Source organism: Lepidochelys olivacea (genome assembly GCF_965140295.1).
Source record: "Lepidochelys olivacea isolate rLepOli2 genome assembly, chromosome: 3".
NCBI classification, from domain to species: domain Eukaryota; kingdom Metazoa; phylum Chordata; order Testudines; family Cheloniidae; genus Lepidochelys; species Lepidochelys olivacea.
In genome coordinates, this window is record NC_140413.1 from 75,613,596 (window position 1) to 75,638,092 (window position 24,497).

Consider the following 24,497-nt stretch of genomic DNA (forward strand, 5'->3'; position numbering starts at 1 on the left):
CCTGGAACCAATTTTGTAGCCCTCTCCTATAATACCAGATTAGAAAGACACTGGAAACATTGTAGAGGATACAGCAAAAATACAGAATTTAGCAATAACAGCGATGTACAGCATGTGCTCTATAAAGCCTGAAAACACTAGTGAAATACGTGCTTTAAAATTTTGGAGTAGAACCTTAAGAGAAAGACTCTGTTAATGGGGAGGGTCTATGCTTCTGTGGAGATAAAGCGTTATTTAGTGGTTAGAGCAAGAAACGGACATCAAGACTCCTGGATTAGAATACAGTAGAACCTCAGAGTTACGAACACCAGAGTTACGAACTGATCGGTCAACCACATACCTCATTTGGAACCAGAAGTATGCAATCAGGCAGCAGCAGAGACAAAAAAAGGCAAATACAGTACAGTACTGTATTAAATGTAAATTACTAAAAAAAAAAATAAAGGGAAAGTTTAAAAAAGATTTCACAAGATAAGGAAACTGTTTCTGTGCTTGTTTCACTTAGATTAAGATAGTTAAAAGCTGCATTTTTCTTCTGCATAGTAACGTTTCAAAACTGTATTAAATCAATGTTCAGTTGTAAACTTTTGAAAGAACAACAATAATATTTTGTTCAGAGTTACGAACAACTTCCATTCCTGTGGTGTTTGTAACGGAGATTCTACTGAAGATGCTTGAGAGTCAATTCCCCTTGTAAAGTATTCTGAAATCCCTAAATGAGAGATGCTGTATTACTGCAAAATATTGTTATAGGTTAGGCATAATCACTGCCCTTCATTGAAAGACAGTCCTAATCAGCCATTAAGCATCTTTATGGAACAACATAACAAACAATAGCAGCCTCCACGAAAAACACAGGTACATGTCACCACTCAAAACAAAGGCACAGGCAAGTTGTGTGTGCACTGAGGGGTTTTGCTGGTTATTGTTTTGTGAGGATTTGTATGTCTGTGAAAGACAGACAAACACCAGAGAAGAACTCAGAGAAGGAGCAGAAATCCAAGGACACTGCACAAGCACTGGGAGCATGGCCCTTAGAAAAAAAACAAGAGAGAAAGCTTTTTCAGTTCAGTGCTGGCTGAAAGAGGCTTAGAACCGTAAGCAAAACACAAGACAAAGTTTCGATTCCTACTGTATTCAGGGAAACAAGGTCTTCGCATATTCTTTATAAGTAGACAGAGTTGCATCAAAAAAATACTTCATTTCATCACCCATTTCTCCTCATTACTGGAACAACCCTCAAGACCCCAAATTTTTGGATAACCATTCAGGTTGATGGAGGTAATAACATGTTACAATTTATTGATTTTATTGGTTCTCCTAATCTTTACTATTCAAACAGTATGTGAAATGCAATTTCTATGCAAAATCCTTTAATTTCTAAATGTTTGTGTTAATATTAAGTAATTTGAACCATTACATTATAAAATCATTCTGTATAAGCAAGTTAGTAAAGTCAGAATTCTCTGCAGAGAATGCCATTTCAGTGTAGAATTTATTGTTTCCTTTAAACAGAATAGATGTACTCCAGTAACTTTATAGAGAAAGTATGAATCACGAACAGGTTAAAACAGAGCATTCAAGAGAAAATAAGTCACTGATGCACAATAATAATTTTCATCCAGTCTGCACCCCAGACAAGATCATTATGTTTAGTTACACTCCTTTGGACTATTTTAGCCCCTTCTTTGGGGTTTACATATACAGTGTCATTTTCTGGCCTCTGACCAACCTCCCATATCAGTGACCAATTTATCTATTTCATTCACTTAATCTTTCAAAGTCAGTTTACCAGTCCTTCAAATCATTTTTGTTGTACAAGGGGAAAATAGGTCATATGAGTGCAACATGAGTCACTGACCCATCAGAACAACACGCAAAAGAAAAAAAATTGAATATTGTTGCTTTGAGAGCAGTAAAGTGAAGGGTCTGGAGTGACAGCACACAACAAATCACAGAAATTAGAGTCTGAAAAGATATGAGGTCATCTAGTTCATCCCAGTGCCAGGGCAGGATTGCTCCCTACAGTATATTTCCTAGACATTAGCTTGAGGAGTGATACTATTGCAAGAAAAGTGAATACTATATATACTAATATGTACATATAGGGGGGAAAAAACAATTTTTTTAAGGCCAGAGAAGGAATAATTCCTCTTTACACAAGCCTTGCTAATACCACACTGGGGAGTACTATGCAGGGTTTTGTTCTGCTCGCTATTAAAAAAAACGTACCAACACTGATAAATTACAAGGAATATACAGATGACAAAAGGAATGGAGGGCATGACCTATGAAGAAAGATTAACGGACCTTAATACGTACACTTAGATAAAAGATGGCAAAGGGGAAATCTGTTAATTATCATTACACATGGATGCACAGAGGGGACACTAAATCCTTCCATACTAAAGTCCCACCACAGATTAGCATCATCTAACGTTAATTACATAGATTCCAGGAACATCTAAACGTAACATACTGACATCAAAAACTGTATATAACAGATTCATACTAAATACTTCAAACTCAGACAGCATTTGTGTTTTTTCATATACTGTGTTTTGACATAAAAAACAGCTGTTTCACACATCCTAAAAACTATTTTAACATTCAATATTATGACAATCTTAACTATTTAAAATCCTAAATGTAACACAACAAGAACTATTCAGAAGTATGTGGGTTACTATTTGTAGTGTCAAACTGTTCAGAATGTACAACTTCTATCACATCCCTCTTTTCAAACCTCTGTATTGGTTGACTCTCTCCTCCCATTAAGGCAAGAGTGGATATTAAATATGTTTTAACACTCAAGTATAGATAGCACAAGTTGTATTTTAACATGTGTTATCTGGTCAAGGTAAACCCAAGCTTGTTTCCTAATGTTTACCTCAACCACCTAATGTGTTAAAATACAACTTGTCTACACTAGGTTAAACAATTTTTATTCTATCCTCAACAAGACCTAAAAGTCTACCTATACACCAACACCCTTCATTTTTGAATATCCTCCCAGTCACTGCAAAACAAAATCTCCCTCTCTTTCACTAAAACAAAACAAAAAAAAAACCTCACCAAACCTGGTTCAGTACTTCTTTTAACAAGTAACGCCTAGCACAATTATGTCCTCACCTTTTCTTCCAGTTATTGCATTGCTTTTTCTTTGTAGTTAGTTTGTGAATTAATGTTTTGGATATCTTTACCTGTTGCTCAGTAGCACTGTATTTGCATAGTTCATGGATTGTTAGCTCTCAGAGGAAGACTCACTGCTCTTGGGAACTGTTCATTCAGCAACATGTAGACCAACAGACCTTTAAATAAGAAATAATAATTCACATAGAGTGAAGTACACAAATATATAAAAGTGACTTTGCTATTTTAAAAAACCTATATATAATCAAATAACCACCTACAATGGATAAATCCTTTTTTATATTAAATTAGCAAAAAGCAACTACTTTAAAATCTACAGCAGTGGTCCCCAAACTGTGGGACTTGCCCCCTAGGGAGACACGGAGGAAAGTTTGGAGGGGCATGGCAGGGCTTGGGCTACGGGGAGGGAGTGCCACCCAGCCCCACCCCCAGCTCCGGTCTCAGCCCTGACACAGTCCCCTGACTCTGGTCATGGCCCCAGCTGTAGCTCCGGCCTCGACCATAGCCCAATTCCCGGCCATGGCCCTGGCCCCTGAGCAGGGGGCAGGGACGCAGAGAGATTCCATTACAGGTAAGGGGGACCATGACGTTAAAAGTTCGGGGACCACTGATCTATAGTCTTTTTACAGCAATTAAAAAATGTGAAGCTTCCAAGTTCTACACATTGCTAAGAATATGTACAATCTTATATCCCTATTACTGTCAAACTCATCTTCCTCCTAACGTCTCCTCTTTCTGTTGTGTTACATACTCCTGGTCCAATCTTAGTTTACAAGCTCTTTGGAGCAGAGACTGTCTTTCACTGGCTGTTTGTACCCCTGAATGATGTGCGTCCAGCTTGGGCCTCTGAGCATCAATGGACTATAAAAAAAAAATCAAACTCTGAGCAATCAGGTTAACCATTTTGCTACTGCCCACGGCTGTTGTGTGAAGATCTATGAAATTCTAGCATTCACTGGAACACTAGTAACACAATGTGCATTTTGCCATATCTTAGTTCTCCATGGAATCTGTTACGGAAGGGTGATCTACTTTCATTAACAGTATGGAATGTACACATGCCTGCTAAGGTGATGCATCACATCAGGAGAAGAAAGCACATTAGGTTTGACTATGTCCTATATTGGTAATGCAAGAATTAGCTTTCCCTGAGAAAAAAAGATGGGGTTACTGAGATGAGCATGGGTACGTGTGGGTAAATACAGCAGGCAGATAGAGCTTCGGTACGTAGGGGTTCAGCAATGGTAGGTACAGATGGATTTGGCAAATGGAAAGAACTTAGGTGGGTAGGTACGTGCTCAGCACTGGGAAGTACAGATGTGTTTGGTGACTGGAAGGAGCCACGGTGGGGGAGATGTTCAGCAGTAGGGTGGTGGGCAGCTGGAAAGAGCCTGGGGGAGCAGAAGTTCAGTACTGGGAGGAGCAGATGGTTTTGGTGGCTGGAAAGAGCGGGAGGAGTAGGTGTTCCACACTTTGAGGGGGCAGGGAGAAGATGGGTTTGTAAGCTGGAGGGGGGAGGGATAGCTCAGTCATTTGCGCATTGACCTGCTAAAGCCAGGGTTGTGAGTTCAATCTTTGAGGGGGCCATTTAGGGATCTGGGGCAAAAATTGGGGATTGGTCCTGCTTTGAGCAGGGGATTGGACTAGATGACCTCCTGAGATCCCTTCCAATCCTGATATTCTATGATCCGGGGGCCAGGGTAGGAGTTCAGCACGGGGAGGGGCAGGCAGGATTGCCAAATCTCCAGGAATTAAAGATTAATGTTTGATAATGTCACATGATAAAGTCTCCAGGAATTCATCCAAACAGAGTTGGCAACCCTAGTCCAGCAGCCAGAAGGTGCGGGGGGGAGGGAGCTGGGCGGGTTGGGCAGCGGGAAGGTGCGGGGGGGAGGGAGCTGGGCGGGATGGGCAGCGGGAAGGTGCGGGGGGGAGGGAGCTGGGCGGGATGGGCAGCGGGAAGGTGCGGGGGGGAGGGAGCTGGGCGGGATGGGCAGCGGGAAGGTGCGGGGGGGAGGGAGCTGGGCGGGATGGGCAGCGGGAAGGTGCGGGGGGGAGGGAGCTGGGCGGGATGGGCAGCGGGAAGGTGCGGGGGGGAGGGAGCTGGGCGGGATGGGCAGCGGGAAGGTGCGGGGGGGAGGGAGCTGGGCGGGATGGGCAGCGGGAAGGTGCGGGGGGGAGGGAGCTGGGCGGGTTGGGCAGCGGGAAGGTGCGGGGGGGAGGGAGCTGGGCGGGATGGGCAGCGGGAAGGTGCGGGGGGGAGGGAGCTGGGCGGGATGGGCAGCGGGAAGGTGCGGGGGGGAGGGAGCTGGGCGGGATGGGCAGCGGGAAGGTGCGGGGGGGAGGGAGCTGGGCGGGATGGGCAGCGGGAAGGTGCGGGGGGGAGGGAGCTGGGCGGGATGGGCAGCGGGAAGGTGCGGGGGGGAGGGAGCTGGGCGGGATGGGCAGCGGGAAGGTGCGGGGGGGAGGGAGCTGGGCGGGATGGGCAGCGGGAAGGTGCGGGGGGGAGGGAGCTGGGCGGGATGGGCAGCGGGAAGGTGCGGGGGGGAGGGAGCTGGGCGGGATGGGCAGCGGGAAGGTGCGGGGGGGAGGGAGCTGGGCGGGATGGGCAGCGGGAAGGTGCGGGGGGGAGGGAGCTGGGCGGGATGGGCAGCGGGAAGGTGCGGGGGGGAGGGAGCTGGGCGGGATGGGCAGCGGGAAGGTGCGGGGGGGAGGGAGCTGGGCGGGATGGGCAGCGGGAAGGTGCGGGGGGGAGGGAGCTGGGCGGGATGGGCAGCGGGAAGGTGCGGGGGGGAGGGAGCTGGGCGGGATGGGCAGCGGGAAGGTGCGGGGGGGAGGGAGCTGGGCGGGATGGGCAGCGGGAAGGTGCGGGGGGGAGGGAGCTGGGCGGGATGGGCAGCGGGAAGGTGCGGGGGGGAGGGAGCTGGGCGGGATGGGCAGCGGGAAGGTGCGGGGGGGAGGGAGCTGGGCGGGATGGGCAGCGGGAAGGTGCGGGGGGGAGGGAGCTGGGCGGGATGGGCAGCGGGAAGGTGCGGGGGGGAGGGAGCTGGGCGGGATGGGCAGCGGGAAGGTGCGGGGGGGAGGGAGCTGGGCGGGATGGGCAGCGGGAAGGTGCGGGGGGGAGGGAGCTGGGCGGGATGGGCAGCGGGAAGGTGCGGGGGGGAGGGAGCTGGGCGGGATGGGCAGCGGGAAGGTGCGGGGGGGAGGGAGCTGGGCGGGATGGGCAGCGGGAAGGTGCGGGGGGGAGGGAGCTGGGCGGGATGGGCAGCGGGAAGGTGCGGGGGGGAGGGAGCTGGGCGGGATGGGCAGCGGGAAGGTGCGGGGGGGAGGGAGCTGGGCGGGATGGGCAGCGGGAAGGTGCGGGGGGGAGGGAGCTGGGCGGGATGGGCAGCGGGAAGGTGCGGGGGGGAGGGAGCTGGGCGGGATGGGCAGCGGGAAGGTGCGGGGGGGAGGGAGCTGGGCGGGATGGGCAGCGGGAAGGTGCGGGGGGGAGGGAGCTGGGCGGGATGGGCAGCGGGAAGGTGCGGGGGGGAGGGAGCTGGGCGGGATGGGCAGCGGGAAGGTGCGGGGGGGAGGGAGCTGGGCGGGATGGGCAGCGGGAAGGTGCGGGGGGGAGGGAGCTGGGCGGGATGGGCAGCGGGAAGGTGCGGGGGGGAGGGAGCTGGGCGGGATGGGCAGCGGGAAGGTGCGGGGGGGAGGGAGCTGGGCGGGTTGGGGAGCGGGAAGGTGCGGGGGGGAGGGAGCTGGGCGGGTTGGGCAGCGGGAAGGTGCGGGGGGGAGGGAGCTGGGCGGGATGGGCAGCGGGAAGGTGCGGGGGGGAGGGAGCTGGGCGGGATGGGCAGCGGGAAGGTGCGGGGGGGAGGGAGCTGGGCGGGATGGGCAGCGGGAAGGTGCGGGGGGGAGGGAGCTGGGCGGGATGGGCAGCGGGAAGGTGCGGGGGGGAGGGAGCTGGGCGGGATGGGCAGCGGGAAGGTGCGGGGGGGAGGGAGCTGGGCGGGATGGGCAGCGGGAAGGTGCGGGGGGGAGGGAGCTGGGCGGGTTGGGGAGCGGGAAGGTGCGGGGGGGAGGGAGCTGGGCGGGTTGGGCAGCGGGAAGGTGCGGGGGGGAGGGAGCTGGGCGGGATGGGCAGCGGGAAGGTGCGGGGGGGAGGGAGCTGGGCGGGATGGGCAGCGGGAAGGTGCGGGGGGGACAGGAGTTCGTCACTGGGAGGAGTAGGTGGGTGTGGGCAGCTGAGACAGCCAGTGCACGGTGTAGGGGTGGCGAGTGGACCCATCACTGATGGGCCTCGGGCAGGGGTCAGCGTGGCAGGGCCTGTTCCGGAGCAGGGGGCACAGCCAGGCTGAAGACCCAGGACTCATCGCTGGCAAAGCGCGGGGCCAGTCCGGGCCCATCGCAGGCAGCCTTAGGACGGACACATGGTGGCAGTGGCCGGGCAGGGCTAAGCCAAGGGGCGCGGGGTCCCGGCTGGCAGAGCGAGGCGGGGGGGGCTGGCGGAGGCCGAGCGCGGCACTAACCACGGGGCCTGGCCCCGCCCAGCCTGGGCACAGGGAGGGGAGGGGCCCCGAACAGACACAACGGCCGGGACCGGCAGCCGAGCAGGCCGCGCCCAAGCCCTCCGCCCCTGCCTGAGAAGAGAAGTCACCGTACCCGTCCGCAGGGCGGAGCGGCCTGCGTCGCGCGCTGACACCAGCCACACGCGAGTCCCGGCGCGCGCAATCGAGGAAGGGGCGGGGCTCCTAGCGGGGAGAAGCCGCCGCGGGCCCTGAGCGGTCACGCTGAGTAGCAGGGTGGGGAGGGGAGAGCGTGGTGGGCGGGGCTACGAAATGATCCCCGTACGTTCTGCCCGCGTAGGAAGGGGAGGATCTAAAGGGTGTGGCCAGAGCTCGGGGGCGGGGGGGGGGGCGCTTGACTGTTGGTTTGGTGGCGTGGGCGGAGAATAACGGTCATGTGGGCGGGGCGGGGCGGGGCGCTCTACTGCGGGCGCTCCAGATGGGGCTGCTGCCGCTGAGAGGGCCGGGTTCGCTTTTTGTGGCCCCCCTCTCGCCGGGGAATGATTGTAAAAGGGGCTGGGGGCAAACGCACAAGGGGGCGGGAGCTAGGGTTGGTCCCTGGAGCAAGGGAGGGGCCAGCCAGGGGTAAACTGCAAGTGCAGCAGGGCTGGGGATGGGGGTAAACAGGATCCCCCCACACACACACACTCCTGCCCACATAGAGCGGGTCCCTATCGTCTCCCTGGTTCTAGCCTAGTCTCTTCCTCTCTCTCTGCACTGAGCTGCCCCTCCTGCAGCGTGACAAAGTGGGAATGTTCTTAATGTTTTCTCTGAATACTGTGTGGGTGCCTCAGTTTCCCCTATGCATTTCTGAAGTACGTAGGTCAGGGGCGGGTAAACTTTTTGGCCTGAGTGCCACATCGGGTTTCCAAAACTATATGGAGGGCTGTTAGGGGAGGCTGTGCCTCCCCAAACAGCCAGGCATGGCCTGGCCCCCACCCCCAATCCAACCCCCCATTTCTCACCCCCAGACGACCCCCCCAGGGACGCCTATCCCATCCAACCCCCCTGTCACCCCTGCCCCCACCCTGCCCCCATCCAACCACCCCTTCTCCCTGACTGCCCCCGGAACCCCTGCCTGTGGCTGCCCCCCACCACCCAATCCAACACCCCCCTCTCCTTTCTGACTACCACCCTGGGATCCCTGCCCCCATTTAACCCCGCTGTTCCCCGCCCTCTGACCACCCCGACCCCTATCCACCTCCTCACCCCCTGGCCGCCACCCTGAACTCCCCTGCCCTCTATCTAACCCTCCCTGCCCTCTTACTGTGCTGCCTGGAGCACCGGTGGCTGGTGGTGCTACGGCCATGCCGCCCAGAGCACCAGGACAGGCAGCCGTGCTGCTGGCTGGAGCCAGCCACGCCACCACACAGCACAGAGCACCGGGTTAGGCCGCGGCTCTGCAGCTGTGCTGCTCGGCAAGAGCTTGCCACCCAACCACCCAGAGCATTGCACTGGTGGCACAGTGAGCTGAGGTTGCGGGGGAGGGGGAACAGCAGGGGAGGGGTCTGGGGCTAGCCTCCTGGCCTAGGAGCTCAGGGGCCGGGTAGGAGTGTCCCACGGGTAGGTGGTGGGATAAGGGTGTGTGATTGTTGCAGAGCCCGAGGCAGGTGTGATGCTGTCTGCACAGAGAATGGTTGACACCCTGTCTCCTGGCAACTGATGGCCTGGGCCCCTCTCCTGCAAGGTGCCAACTGAAGGTGTTGGAGAACAAAGAGATCAGGTGGCCTCCTGGCCCGGGAAAGAGACAAAGGACAGAGGAGGAGCTGGAGGGGGTTGCAGTTTGGAGCTGGCTGGGGAAACGGAGGGAGGTCCAGCACTGGTGTCTGGGCTCCCTACCCCACAAGACGGACCAGACTGAGGAGTCCTGTTTTCCATACCTACAAGCTCCGATTTGGCTGTGTTCTTGTCGTCTAATAAACCTTCTGTTTTACTGGCTGGCTGAGAGTCACAGTGAATCACAGGAAGTGGGGGGGGGGGTGTGCAGGACACTGACTCGCCCACACTCCATGATACTCTGTGACATCCAGCAGCAGCAGGACAGGTTCTCTTCCAGCCCTCTGGGGTGGGTGTTGGGAGTGGGAGGAGCAGAGACGAATGTGGTTATTCCTATAATTGGACTTTTATTTTCCAGTCAGCACTGCTAACTGGACACCCAGGTCCCATTTTCTACTGGAGTTTCCAGTCTAAAACTGGATACCTGGCAACAGGGCTGCCAGAAAAGCCGGAGGAGGGGCAAGCAATCATTTTTAAAAGTGAGAGGGCTAAGCCTTAAGCCAGTGGTTCTCAAACTTCTGTACCGGTGACCCCTTTCACATAGCAAGCCTCTGAGTGCAACCCCCCTTATAAGTTTAAAACACTTTTTTATATAATTAACACCATTATAGATGCCGGAGACAAAGCGGAGTTTGGGGTGGAGGTTGACAGCTCGCGACCCCCCCGTGTAATAACCTCGTGACCCCCTGAGGGGTCCTGACCCCCAGTTTGAGAACCACTGCCTTAAGTGGTGGGAAGCAAGGGGGGGGGGGCTAGGGAGTGGAAGGGAGCTATTGGGCAGGGCCATGTCTGCTGTACTGCCCAGGTAGGTTGAAGACTGTGGGGATCAGCTGACACAGTATCCCCAGCCCAGGTGACATGACAGCCAGTGGTGGATTTAGAGTTAGTGGGGGCCCCCAGCCCTGTGCTCAGCCTCATTTTGGGGGCCCCTCCTTGGGACCCAGCCAAGAAAAAGAACATTCTCTCTTATCTTTCCCCACTCCTATTTTTCATTTCTTTTTTTCTTCATCCTCCTTCTATAAGTAATAGCAAATAAATGAAAATAAAGTGAGGTACCTTGATTATTCTTGTATACTAACTTATTTTTCCACAGACCACTTGAAAATCGTGGAGTGTCTCGACGAACCACTTAATGATCTTTCCAAATATTGTAAAAAAAGTTGGAGTGCAGGGTCTGGACAGGAGCTAGGGTGAGGGAGGGAGCTCAGGGTTGGGGCAGGAGGTTGGGGTGTGGAGTGCTTACCTGGGGCAGGTTCTGTTTGGTGCAAGGGGTGCAGGTGGGAATGGGGGGGGTTGCAAGAGCTCCTGTTTGGTACTCAGGATGGGGGTGGGGATGTGGGGGGGGTCAGGAGTCAGGGCTGGGGGGGTGTGGGGGTACAGGGGGCTGGGGGAGTGCAGGAGTCAGGGCAGGGGGCTGGGGAGGTGTGAGGGGGTGCAAGAGTCAGGGTGGGCAGGGGGCTGAGGGCGTGGGCTGGGGTCGATGGGGGTGCTCACAGCAGAGAGCTGGAGGGGGTATGCCCTGATTCCAGCCCCTTCCCCAAGGCCCCTCCCCCGCCTCTTCTCCGCCTCCTCCCCCGAGCAGTGAATGTGCTGAGGCTCGGCTCTTCCCCCTCCCTCCTGCCAGCAAACAGTTGATCCGCGGCGGGGGGAGGGAACGTAGCATGTAGGGGGAGGAGCTTGGCTGCCGGTAGAGCCTGCTCTACTGCAGAAGGATCTGGCAGCACCAAGCTTCTGCCCCCATGGAGGGGAGGGAGGTGGGGGGAGCGGAGAAGAGCGGACCAGGCCCCCTTTGGACTGTGGGCCGAGTGCCATGGTAAATCTGGTACTGGCCGCTGCAGATTGAAAGAGGGGCACGCGGGGGTTACAGTGGATGGAAGCCGACGAGGAACAACCCCGTCCCACCCTAGGTGGAGATGCGGGACCTCTACTCGAGGGACAGCCGTGTTCACCTCATTCTTCCATGGCTTTGGAGGCATCAGGCCTGTATGGCGGGTAGCCCTTTGACTGGTTGTTCCCGCCCATGCAAGTGATAATGTGGGGGCCACTCAAGCTGTTCTATGTTTTCGTCCTGAGCTGGAGCAACGGGCGGGGTGTGTGAGGCTCTTGCCCCGAGCGCGTAGCGACCTGATCTGGCCCCAACGTGTCCCGACCGTCCCGTCCCGTTATTGCAATGTGTCCCCTTATTATTAAGGTCCCGTTATTTGCTGTTGGGGCTGGGTCATGTGCTCCTGGTTTTCTCTGCCCTGCAGTGAGGTGGAAGCTCTTGGGAGTCTGGTGGGGTGACCTGATGCTGGGGTCGAGCCTCCAGGGAAGCCCCAAACCCTGCCAGACCAGTGACAACGTTAGGGAGGTTTGCAACTGGGCAAACTGTGGGGATCCTGTGTGTCTCTAGCAGCCCCAGCGTGGTTTCCCAAATCCTGCCAAATTCACTGGGCGTGAGCTGCTCACAGGCCCTCCTGGGCCTGTTTTATCTTGCTGCTTAGTGGCCCTGGACATAGGCGCCAACTTCTACTTATGCTGGTGGATGCTCTATCCTCTCTGCCTCTGGCCCTGCCCTGACTGCACCCTTGCCCCACCCCCTCCTGCCCCCATTCCAACCCCCTTCCCCGAAGTCCCCGCCCCAACTCCTCCCCTTCCCTGCCACTATTCTGACTCCTTCTCCAAATCCCGCCTCTTCCCCTGAGCGTTCCCGCTCCTCCCCCTCCCTCCCGGAGCTCTCTACAGCTGTTTGGCAGCAACAAGCACTGGGAGGTAGGTGGAGGAGCGGGGATGCGGCGCGCTCAGGGGAGGAGGTAGGGTGCGGCAGGGAGCTTGGCTGCCAGTGGGTGCAGAGCACCCACTAATTTTTCCCTGTGGGTGCTCCAGCCCTGGAGCACCCATGGAGTCGGCACCTATGGCCCCAGGGGTCATAAGGCCAGCCCTGATTTGAACTCATTAAGATGCACCAATGACTGGATGTGCTTCTCTTGGGGTCTCAGTGTGACAGATTATACAATAAATGTCATGGTTTGCTTCCCCTATGCTTGAATTTGGTAGCATGCCAAGCATGCGTCTCTTTTCCTTAGAAAACTTAGAATTAGCTGTTGCTAATTCTAAGTTGCGAAGGAGAGATCATAGAAATTGCCATGTGGGATCAGGCCAGTGACCATCTAGACCATGGACTGGCAACCTTTGGCATGGGGCCTGTCAGGGAAATCCACTGGCGGGCTGGGACAGTTTGTTTACCTGCAGCATCCGCAGGTTTGGTCAATCGCAGCTCCCACTGGCTTGGGTTTGCCGTTCCAGGCCAATGGGGCCTGCGGGAAGCGGTGCAGGCCGAGGGATGTGCTGGCCATCCCTTCCCACAGCCCCCATTGGCCTGGAATGGTGAACTGTAGCCGGTGGGAGCTGCGATTGACCGAACCTGCGGACGCTACAGGTAAGCAAACTGTCCTGGCCCGCCAGCAGATTTCCCTGACAGGCCACATGCCAAAGGTTGCCAATCCCTGATCTAGACCAATATCTAGTTTCCAACAGTGGCCACTTGATGCTTGAGAGGAAAGTACATGAAACCCTGCAGTTATGGGACAACTTGCCCGCAGGGAAGTTTCTTCCTGACCCCTATTGCAGATTGGCTTATAGAGCGAAGCTTGGGAGTCTACATTCTGCAAAAAAAAAATTAAAAATATCTTTACTATTATAATTGGCTATACTTGTTATCCATTTAACAGATCAGTCCTTTTTTTAATGTGAACAAATATGTTCATTTCATATGCAAGCGACTAGAACAAATGGACAACTGAAAATTGTGTGAAGAAATGTAATGCAAAGCTCTAGAAGCAAGTGGTTGCACAATTGCTTTGAGGTCAGACATGTTAGAAAAGAGACAGATAACCTATTCTGTTTTGAACAGGTGATCAAAAGAGAGCTTTAATAAGTGAGGAAGTAAGTTTTTATTCTTAATTTTATTTATTGCTTGTCTGCAAAAGCACCAGCAAATGTGTTACAGATGTATTACAAATCTGCAAAAGCACCAGATGTATTACAAATCTTAAACAACTAAATAAAAGCAATATACAATCATATTTATATAACAGCACCGTGTAAGATATTTTAAAACATAAGATTTTAAAATCTGAATTAAAAGGAGCTGCTACAGCTGCAGTCCTGCCTGTTTAGGTGGAACATGAAGATATCCTATAATCTTGGGATTGCAGCAGCAAAAATACAATATGTCCTCTTGCATGGCCAAAAAACGCATCCATCAGCCCCACCCCGTTGAGTTTAGCCATTGAAATGATATGCTGGGAGCCAGAAGCTCTGTGAGACAGCTGGGTCCCAATCCATTTTTAAAATTTAAAGCCAACATTTGAACACATTCTGGGTCCAAATAGGCAAGTGATGTGAATACAGAAACTTCTTGGCAGACTCTCCTCTCACGCCTTCCTGTTCCTCTGAATAATCAAGTTGCCATATTCTGCTGTAGCATCTAATCAACCTACTTTTGTAGCCTACAGTATACTGTAGTAGTCCAACACAAATGTTACAAAGGCATACACCACAGTCATTGTATTAGCATGTAAGAGAAACAGATAGTTTAATATTCTGAAGATGATCATAAGCAGCTGTGACTACCTGCAAATCCTGTGTAATATCAGCTCTGATCAGTGTCTAGACTGTGACCTGCATGAGTCACCTGAAGTGAGAGATACTATGAGAGGCCTAGTGAAATACTGCTCTCTCATATTTTCTACACAAACCAATCAACATAATTTTCATCTTGCTGAGATTCAGTCTTAGTTAATTCCTAGCTAGCTCTGGACTTCTGTGAGGCATATTTTGAGACCCCCTAAAATCATCCTCAGAGGGAAAGGTATAGCACTGACTGCACTGGGCTCTCTGTGGCCATAGCAGTTTACAGGATCGGGGCCTAAGAAATTATGGTAGAGTATAGTATATGAAGTTGGGTGTCATTGCTCTAAAACTGATTTCTGAGCCAATATCTATTACCATGCTTTTGACTGGTAACATAAAAACTGAAAACATTTGGAGCAATCACCAATTAGTGGGACCTAGCAAGAAGCAAGCAGCCACCTATCAGCACGTGCTGGAACATCTGCACACATTATGATCAAGACAGTTCCATTTATACATATATAGGGCCGAGCCCATATGATTTTCTACTTGAGGAAATCTGAATATAAATAGTTGCCATATATAATTATAGGAAATGTGTAATTCATGACATTTTCAAAAGTACATATTCATTTTATTTAATGTATATTTAAAATATGAAAGGATTTGGGGGCAAGGAAAAAGAAAGTGATTGGTTTGGGAGCTACAGAAAGGAAAATAGGTTATTCCATAGCAGTCTGAGGGACAGGGGGCTGGGCAAGGGAAGGTTGAGATCTCCCTACTCTGAATTATTTGTGCCCTCTTTCCAACAATTCCCCAGCATACTTATGGATATACACTCTGCCTTTGTCACACCTATGATGATCCACCTATGGGACAGCATGCCATCCTGTCCACCATAAAAAGAATAACTTTGAGGAAGCTATAAGGTGATTTTTGCAAAGGTAACATAACCTGAAGATTAAAGGTTGGGAGGACATGGAGAGAGACACCCTTAGGGAAAATTTGTTCAGGATGAAATTTATTAATCATCTGCATGTTAATCTTCCACTGTGTTCCTTTAAATGCAGGAGAGCGTATTTCAATCTCAGTAGTCCCAGAAAAGCAAGAATAATATCTTTTATATAACACAGTATATTCAAAGTTCTGTATAGGAATTAACTACTGTGGTATGTAATCTATCATTTAAATCAGCTTCTGTACTAGATGACTGGAAGATAGTTAATGTGATACCATTTTTAAAAAGGGCTCCAGAGGGGATCCCGGTAATTACAGGTCAGTAAGCCTAACTTCAATTGGTTAAAACTATAGTAAAGAACAGAATTATCAGACACATAGATGAACACAATTTGTTGGGGAAGAGTCAACATGGTTTTTGTAAAGGGAAATCATGCTTCAACAATCTACTAGAATTCTTCGAGGGGGTCAACAAGCATGTTGACAAGGGTGATCCAGTGGATATAGTGTATTTAGATTTTCAGAAAACCTTTGACAAGGTCCCTCACCAAAGACACTTAAGCAAAGTAAGTTGACATGGGATAAGAGGGAAGGTCCTCTCATTGATCAGTAACTGGATAAAAGATAGGAAACAATAGCTAGGAATAAATGGTCAGTTTTCAGAATGGAGAGAGATAAATACTGATTTCCACCAGGGATCTGTACTGGAACCAGTACTGTTCGACATATTAATAAATGATCTGGAAAAAGGGGTAAACAGTGAGGTGGCAAAATTTTCAGATGATACAAAACTACTCCAGATAGTTAAGTCCAAAACAGACTGTGAAGAGTTACACAGGGATCTCACAAAACTGGGTGACTGGGCAACAAAATGGCAGATGAAATTCAGTGTTGCTAAGTGCAAAGTAATGCATATTGGAAAACTTAATCCCATCTATACATATAAAGTAAATTAGCTGAAACCACTAAAAAAAGATCTTGGAGTCATTGTGGATAGTTCTCTGAAAACATCCACTCAGTATCCAGCAGTAGTCAAAAAAGCTAACAATGTTGGGAATTATTAGGAAAGGAATACATAATAAAACAGAGAATATCATATTGCTTCTATATAAATCCATGGTACGCCCACATCTTGAATACTGCATGCAGATGTGGCCGCCCCATCTCAAAAAAGATGTATTGGAATTGGAAAAGGTACAGAAAAGGGCAACAAAAATGATTAGGAGTTTGGAATAGCTTCCATATGAGGAGAGATTAATAAGACTGGGACTATTTAGCTTGGAAAAAAGACGACAAAGGGCTGATATATTAGAGGTCTATAAAATCATGACTGGTGTGGAGAAAGTAAAACAAGTATTTATTCCTCATAACACAAGACTGGGGTCATCAAATGAAATTAATTGTCAGCTGGTTTAAAACAAACAAAAGGAAGTATTGCTTCATACAATACACAGTAAATCTGTGGAACTCTTTGCCAGAGGATGTTGTGAAGGCCAAGATTATAGCAAGATTCAAAAAAGAACTAGATAAGTTTATGGAGGATAGGTCCATCAATGACTATTAGCCAGGATGGGCAGGGATGCAAAGCCATACTCTGAAGTGTCCCTAGCTTCTGTTTGCCAGAATCTGGGAGTGTGCGACATGGGATGGATCACTTGATGATTACCTGTTCTGTTCGTTCCCTCTGAAGCACTGTCAGAAGACAGGATACTGAGCTAGATGGACTATTGGTGTGACCCGTATGGCCATTCTTATGTTTCTTAACTACTTGATCCCCATAACATCTACTGCGACTCTGAGGTAGGTGGATATGTACCATTATCCTCATTTTACAGATGGGAAAAAAGACCAAAAGATGAAGGAACTTGCCCAGGGCCAAGATCTTCTTAGTCTCTACTTTGTGATCATTCCTCCAGATCACACTACCAGCCATGGGCTGCTTTCCTGAGGCTGCTCCAACTTTCATGAAGAGGTCAGAGAAGAGTGGTGGAAGGCCACACATGTCTCCCTCTTGTTTCCAGATGTGCTGAGTGCTGCTTTGGTACACTAGGGAATCTGGCACTTTTGGACTTAGAGATCTATTATTCAGTGTACACCTCTGAAAGTTCTGACCATTGACTAATGAGTCTATGGGAGTAACTTATTTCTTGTCGTACTTCTAAATAAACAGATTTATTTTTGTAATAATTTAGTTAGAGAATGTTTTTTAATTTTTTTACAAGAGCTCTTGAACAAACTCACAGAATCACATGATCCATGCTAGAGCCATTTTGAAGATTTTTTAAAAAATTTAAATAACTTGAGTAAGCTGTTTTCAGTTTTAGTTTGCAGCAGTGTTGTAAGGGACCAGGCAGTCAGGACAGCAGTCAGCCTGCTGTCTGCCCACAAGGGACAGGAGTCACCAGCCAGGAGTTGGAGGAATAGCAAGGACAGGTCCTGTAAATACGAATATGGTTACTATACTTCCTGATTTTCCAGGACATTGCCTTTTTTTGAGAGAGAGAGAGAGAGAGAGAGAGAGAGAGAGAGCCTTCGTCCTCTATCCTGGCGGATTTTTCAAATAACAGGAAATGTCCTGGATTTTTGCAGAGCAGATGCTGGAGCTCAGAAAGAACCCTGATTGGTCCAGTTCCCAGTTGGTCCCTCCCCTGTATCTGCAGCTGATTGGTCCATTCCCCTGTGGACACAGCTACCGGATCCTGCACATCCAAGGCCCAGCTGCCAGCCCTGGGAGGGAGTCCCGCGGGGAGGCGCTGACTAAAAGCTGTTGCTGTGTCCTGGGTTTGCTCCAGCTGCTATGCCACCATGAGAGAAAGTGACACTGCCCACCACCTCACAAGTGAAGCCACAGTTACCCTCTTCAGCACCTCCCAGGTACCCCTCTCAGTACACCACACCCCTCCAGTACCCCAAATACCCACTCCAGCTCCCAGTCCCCCCCAACCTCGTAGCGTCCTCTTTCTGGGAACCTGGAATATAGTAACCCTAAACAAGAGTCAGGTTGGGGACTGGAGACCACACTAGGTTAGAATCGAAAGGCAAGGATCAGGATCAGAGTCAGGTTGGAATCAGAGATCAGGAGACAAAGCGAAATCTGGTGTTGCAGTAGGCCAAAATCTGTGTGGTTGGCCAACTTCCTGAGCTAAGCAAGGGCACTTGGCCAATCAGAGGGCTGCAGAATACTGACACTCTGGCTCTCTTGGGCAGTATTTCTTGCAGCACATACTCTCCACAGTGTTCCTGGTTGTGCCTCTGCATAGCCTCCCCAAGAGAATATCAGTTGCCCCAGATATGGGTTCTAGTCCCCAGATCCTTATAAGTGCTGGTCTAGAACATTGCTAAAAGTGCCTAGAAGTAAATCAATGCCAACAACATCTTCCTAACAGGTGCTGAATCTTCATGTCTCCTTTTATATGTTACTTTCATTGTGCATTTCAAGTAACCGAGCAACTCCAGAAATTTCATGCAAGTGTTGTAAAGGGTGAAAATATAAGGGATCTGGTTCTTTTATGCCTTGCAGTTTGTGTAGTTACTTGCACCTGTGCAAAGCGGACATAAAACACTACCATTAGTGTGAATGGAGAATTCTTATTTAATGACATTTTAGACCCATTTCACATACAAGATAGTGGAAAATTAGGCCTAAGATTTAAAATAATGTTAACAGAACTACTCCATTTGATCTCTAGGGATAACTGCTGAGTCAGGAGATGTAAGGTATTCAAACCTATATCTAATACAAGGCAGGTAAAAAGAACAAAAGTGCAGTTCTCTTTTTCCCTTACATAATTGTACATAAATCTAGCATGAATTGTCTGGCTCTTAACCTAATAAGAGTGGTTTCTTCAATCAAAGGTTAAATGAACAAAAAATGGCAAATGTATGTTAATGTATTATTTTACCTGTGAAATTGGAATATCTACATAAAGAACACTGCCAAGTATCTTTATAAGTCTCGATCCTGAAATTCATTGTGTATGGGCAGACTGCTTCTTTAGCAGAGAACCAATGATGTAACAAATTGCAGGATCAGGGCCATAGTTTGTACTTATGGGGAGGTGGTTATTATATTGTTTGTAATACCTTCTTGGAAGCTTTACAAATATTTCTTTCCCTACTGGTGTTATCTTTTTCCATTCGGCAAAAGTACTCCTTTAATTCTTATGGGGAAACAAGCCAACATGAATCACAGTTAATTGTAGTTTCCCTAGTCTGAAAAAAAAAAAAAAGATTGGCGAAGCTTCATAAATCTAAGAATAAGTTTTGTGGGTTAACTTTGTGTTTCCTCTGTTGCAGCAGCACGAACATACTAGAAAAGAGACATAGAGAACCCCATAAGGAATGAAGTTCATCTTTACAGTTTGGCAGCGAACTTACTACTAGTGATTCCACAGAACCTATAATGAGGAATTGATTTCCCCTTGATGACGTTTTGAGGTTACTGGGGATAGCAATGTTTCTTCTCTTATTTAAAAAAGCATCTACATATTAAGAACTAGTTTGTGCCGAGCCCTGTGTGGATTGATGCACGAGAGATGCTGTAAGGAGTGTTTCCCCTGATCTTTTCATCCCCTGTACAGGTGGCTCATAAGGAGTGGGGCTGTCTAGTGCAGATAGTTTTGTTAGACCGTCCACTGAAGTTTGGGTGGGGAGAGGTCAAAGCCAAAGCCCAGCATCCCCTGCATTGTCCAGCAAAGCTATACTTTATTTATAGTTGATTACATGACCACTCATAGAGAGAGGGGAGGTTGCACACTCAGTATTTGAAATAGGCTGGTTGGTGGCAGAGCAGAGCTAAGCTCCCATTGAAGTCAATTATAGAACTCCCAAATGTGCACAAGGAACTAAGGGAGATAGAGGACATATATTTGAGGTTGAAATAAGATTGTGCATATAACTAGGAAACAGAAATGAAACCCTAAACTTATATTTTTGTAAACCTTCTGCCCGTCAGAGTTGGCAGCAACAAGGGCCGGGTATCTAGGGGTTCCGGTTAGGTATCTAGGGGTTCCGTTTCAATAACACAATGCAAAACCGGCTTGAGCCCCCACCCATTGACCTGGGACAATTACATACCACCCCCCTGGACACCTCTAAGAGGCAATACTTCCCCCCTCACAAGCACAGAGTCTGAGTGTAGCAAAAGCCTTTTAATAAAGGAGGGAAACAATGCAGCATTATGTTGGGGAAACACAAGAAACAGGATTCATAACACCAACCATCAGCAAAAGACCCACCCCCAAGTAAGTTTGGCAGTGTCCTTTTCCCCTCAGGGTCTTAAGTCCAGCAACCCAATAGCCACCCCCCACACACAGTTTCTGTCCTTGGTCAGTGCAGCCCCCCAGAGTTCAGAAGTCCATCTGCAGAGGTTACCCCCCAGCCTGGGTGGAAGTGGAGGGAGATATGGGGGGCATCTTACATGCTCCGCTGCTCAGGTCGACGGCCGAGTGCCATGCCTCTCCATGGGGTTCTGCTGCAGTCCTCACCACCAGCTGCACCTCTCTGCCAGCCGCCCTGCTATCCACTCCACTCCACTCTGCTCACCACTCTCAGTGCCTCTCCACTAGCTGTCCTGCTGTCTGCTCCTCTCCGCCAGCTGCCCACCTATCTGCTCCACTCTCTATGCCTCTCCACCAGCTGCCCTGCTATCCGCCCAACTCTGGTCACCACTCTCTGTGCCTCTCTACTAGCTGTCCTAGCCACTCACCAACTTGTCTTCAGGCCCCCCTCACTTAACACAGCTCTTTAGTGATTTCAGCTCTCAGTGATTTTTTTAGCTGGTAGTAGGGGAGCCTCAGTACTAGTGCACCACCAGCCCAAAGTAGGTCTAGTGCTTAGACCTAGGCACCAGTGATTTCAGATCTGGAGCATGTAACAAGACTCCTAATAGAGCCAAAATTTAGCTCTGTTATTATACCATAGAGAGAGAAGATGTCAAAGTAGTGCTTGACACCTAGAAACACACATCCATCCCCAACCTTTCTCAATTCACTGGGTTTTGAAACCCATGTCCCTTGCCGAGCAACTGTTACTTGGTTGAGGGCGAGTCCCTCCATCATAAAATGCCAAGTACAGTTCTACTGTCCTTGATTCACATAACCAGGATAACAACCCTTTATTACTCCTACCCCAATAACAGAGAGACTGGGGATCCCAAAGTAGCCAAAGTAACCATTTGGGCAAGCAGTCCATCATGCTAGGCAGGGTGGGTGTGCCCATGCAAATGAGAGTGCCCATGCAAACGAGATCAGCCCCTGAAGTCCTTTTCCACAGCTCACCACCAGATGTCAGGGTAGAGCTCATTCTGACCCTGCTTACATTTTAAAATTATTTTTTGCATAATTTAATTTGATATTTTTATTGTCTGGCTAACTAATGAAACAAGAATCTCATAATATTGAGAAAACATTAGTGACCTACATTTTGAAACAGTTCTCAATACTATATTTATGTAGAAAGATAAAGATTGTACCAAAGGGTTTTGAAATGTATTTAAAGCATCCTAGAATTTCAGTTGCCAGTAAACTAAGACACTTACTATATATAAACAGTATACAAAATTTGGGTTCACTTTCATAACATATAATCACTTTATATTTGTTATACTGTTATAGCATAACTTGGCACAACATAATATTTATATGATATCTTGCAAAACAAGTTAAACTCTTGATAGAAATGACAAAATATTTACCATCTCTTTAATCTTCTCCTGCAGATGCTGTTATTGAATTGAATCTGGTATGAGTGTTGCCACTGATTCTCAGCACCCTGCTTTCCTTCTTTCTCTGTTTGGACAGAAGAAAGCCTGTTAGTAGTGGTGTTGAACATTAGATTACTTTGGGAGAATGTCAGAATATTTGGACCAAATCAGAAATGAGTCTAAGGGAGTAAGAGACTAAACTGATGTAAGTTACAAGCTGGAAGAAAGTGTAAGTTATTGGGTCCTTCGTCTTTAATAGCCTGAAGAAAAAGGAAGCCTAGAGGTAGGGGGAGAAAAGAGCATGGACTGCAAGATCAGAGTAACTCACTGCAATGCTTGAATAATCTGTGAAGCAACAAAGTTATTTCCATTGATAACCATGATTTCTGTAATATGTGGATTTGTTCAAACACCAGTTTCTGAATAAAAGACTGAAAGATACAAGTCATTTCCTCAATACCTTCATATAAATAGTGTGTCATTGCCAAACATCTAGATTGCTAGTATTACATACACACAAATGCTTACCATGCTATACCAGGTACAGAAATCACTTTACCAGTATTCATGATAGTTGTCAATCTATAGGTATGATTTTAAAACTAAGATGTAACTAGTATTTTTTAAAAGAAGTTGTCATAAATATAGAGGGAAGGGTAAACACCTTTAAATCCCTCCTGGCCAGAGGAAAAACCCTTTCACCTGTAAAGGGTTAAGAAGCTGGGATAACCTCGCTGGCACCTGACCAAAATGACCAATGAGGAGACAAGATACTTTCAAAGCTGGATGGGGGGAGAAACAAAGGTTCTCTCTGTCTGTGTGTTGCCTTTGCCGGGACCAGAGCAGGAATGCAGGTCAGAACTCCTGTAAAGGGTTAATAAGCAATCTAGTTAGATATGCGTTAGATTCTGTTTTGTTTAAATGGCTGATAAAATAAGTTGTGCTGAATGGAATGTATATTCCTGTTTTTGTGTCTTTTTGTAACGTAAGGTTTTGCCTAGAGGGATTCTCTATGTTTTGAATCTGATTACCCTGTAAGGTATTTACCATCCTGATTTTACAGAGGTGATTTTTTTTACTTTTTTTTCAATTAAAATTCTTCTTTTAAGAACCTGATTGCTTTTTCCTTGTTCTTAAGATCCAAGGGTTTGGGTCTGTGTTCACCTATGCAAATTGGTGAGGATTTTTATCAAACCTTCCCCAGGAAAGGGGGTGTAGGGCTTGGAGGGGATTTTGGGGAGAAAGATGTTTCCAAGCGGGCTCTTTCCCTGTTATATATTTGTTAGATGCTTGGTGGTGGCAGCAATAAAGTCCAGGGGCAAAAGGTAAAATAGTTTATACCTTGGGGAAGTTTTAACCTAAGCTGGTAAGAATAAGCTTAGGGGGGGTTTCATGCAGGTCCCCGCATCTGTACCCTAGAGTTCAGAGTGGGGAAGGAACCTTGACAGAAGTACTGGAGGGATCATGGGATTGCTAATGGGTTACAGAACTTTCATATCCAGGTTGTTGTCTCAGATTCAACCAATTATAGTAAAAGAACAAAATTTCCTTTCTTCCTCATCAGATGGCTGTTCTGTGGTGTGTATAAAATCTGTTGAAGTAAAACTCAGGGATGGAGGCAGAAAGAGAAAACTGCTTGTGAAGCAGTGAGATTTGTGTGAGGCCTAGACGAAAGAGAAGTACACAAGACAGCTGTTTCTGGAGACAGGGCAGAGTTGCCTTACCTAAGGTTTGTGTAAAAGGGAGTCGCCTATGTTGTCATTTGTTACCACCCTGTTCAATGAAACAGAATTTATGTACAGTAAAAGCTGTATTATCTGGCACTTCACCAACCTGGAAAGCTCTATAAACCAGCATTTCTGATCTTCATCAAAAGCCCAAGTTATTGTCCAGTTGGCGTGGGGCCAGCAGGGTATTGGGGCACGGGAGGGGGTTCGGTGTGTGGGCTCTGGGAGGGGGTTTGGGTGCAGGACTGGGCTCGGGGCAGCGGGTTGGGGCATGGGAGGGGGTGCAGGATCTGGGGACTACTCACCTTGGGCAGCTCCCCATAAGCAGTGACCTGTCCCGGCCGCTCAGAGGCGCGGCAGGTAGCTCTTCATGCTGCCTCCACCCACAGGTGCCACCCCTGCAGTTCCTATTGGCTGCAGTTCCTGGCCAATGGGAGCTGCGGAGTCAGCGCTCATGATGGGGCAGGGGCAGTGTGCAGAGCCTCCTTCTACATCTCCTTCTTGGAGCAGCCAGGACAGGTTGCCACTTGTGGGGAGCTGCCCAATGTGAGCACCTCCCCAGATCCAGCACCCCAAGCCCCGTCCCAGAGCCCACGTGCCATACCCCCTCCTGCGCCCCAACCCCGCAGCTCCACACACACACCCAAATTCCCTCCGTCTTAGTTAATCAGCATTTTTAACTTACCAGCACCCCCCACTCCTCCAACATGCTGGATAAAACAGCTTTTACTGTACATGGTGTAAATACATAAATATGTATGTATTTCCACTGAGTGTGTGTCTGATCGTATTGCTGAACACTAGTGCTTCCTACCACCTCCTCACTGCTTGTCTCCCTTGCTCATTCTGTCACATATAAAATTGAGATGATAAACTCTTTGGGGCAGGGCCCACATCTTGCTCTGACTTTTGTAGGCTTGTCTATACAAAAAGTTCATGGCAAGTTAGAGGGTAAACGTACCTCACACTAGCCTGCTGTGCACTATATGTCAGTGTGGACCCTGCTACTGTGCACTG

At 49.1% G+C, this 24,497-nt stretch overlaps 1 protein-coding gene across 2 annotated transcripts in view; it reads right to left on the bottom strand.

The window, feature by feature from the left end:
- FBXL4 (F-box and leucine rich repeat protein 4) overlaps positions 1 to 3,311 on the bottom strand; it is a 111,498-nt gene extending 108,187 nt beyond the window's left edge. For both annotated transcript variants that reach the window (XM_084625292.1, XM_084625293.1), the window contains exon 1: positions 3,204 to 3,311. The gene's annotated coding sequence lies outside the window, so the exon portion shown is untranslated. The remainder of the gene's footprint in view (positions 1 to 3,203) is intronic.
- Positions 3,312 to 24,497: the final 21,186 nt, after the last annotated feature.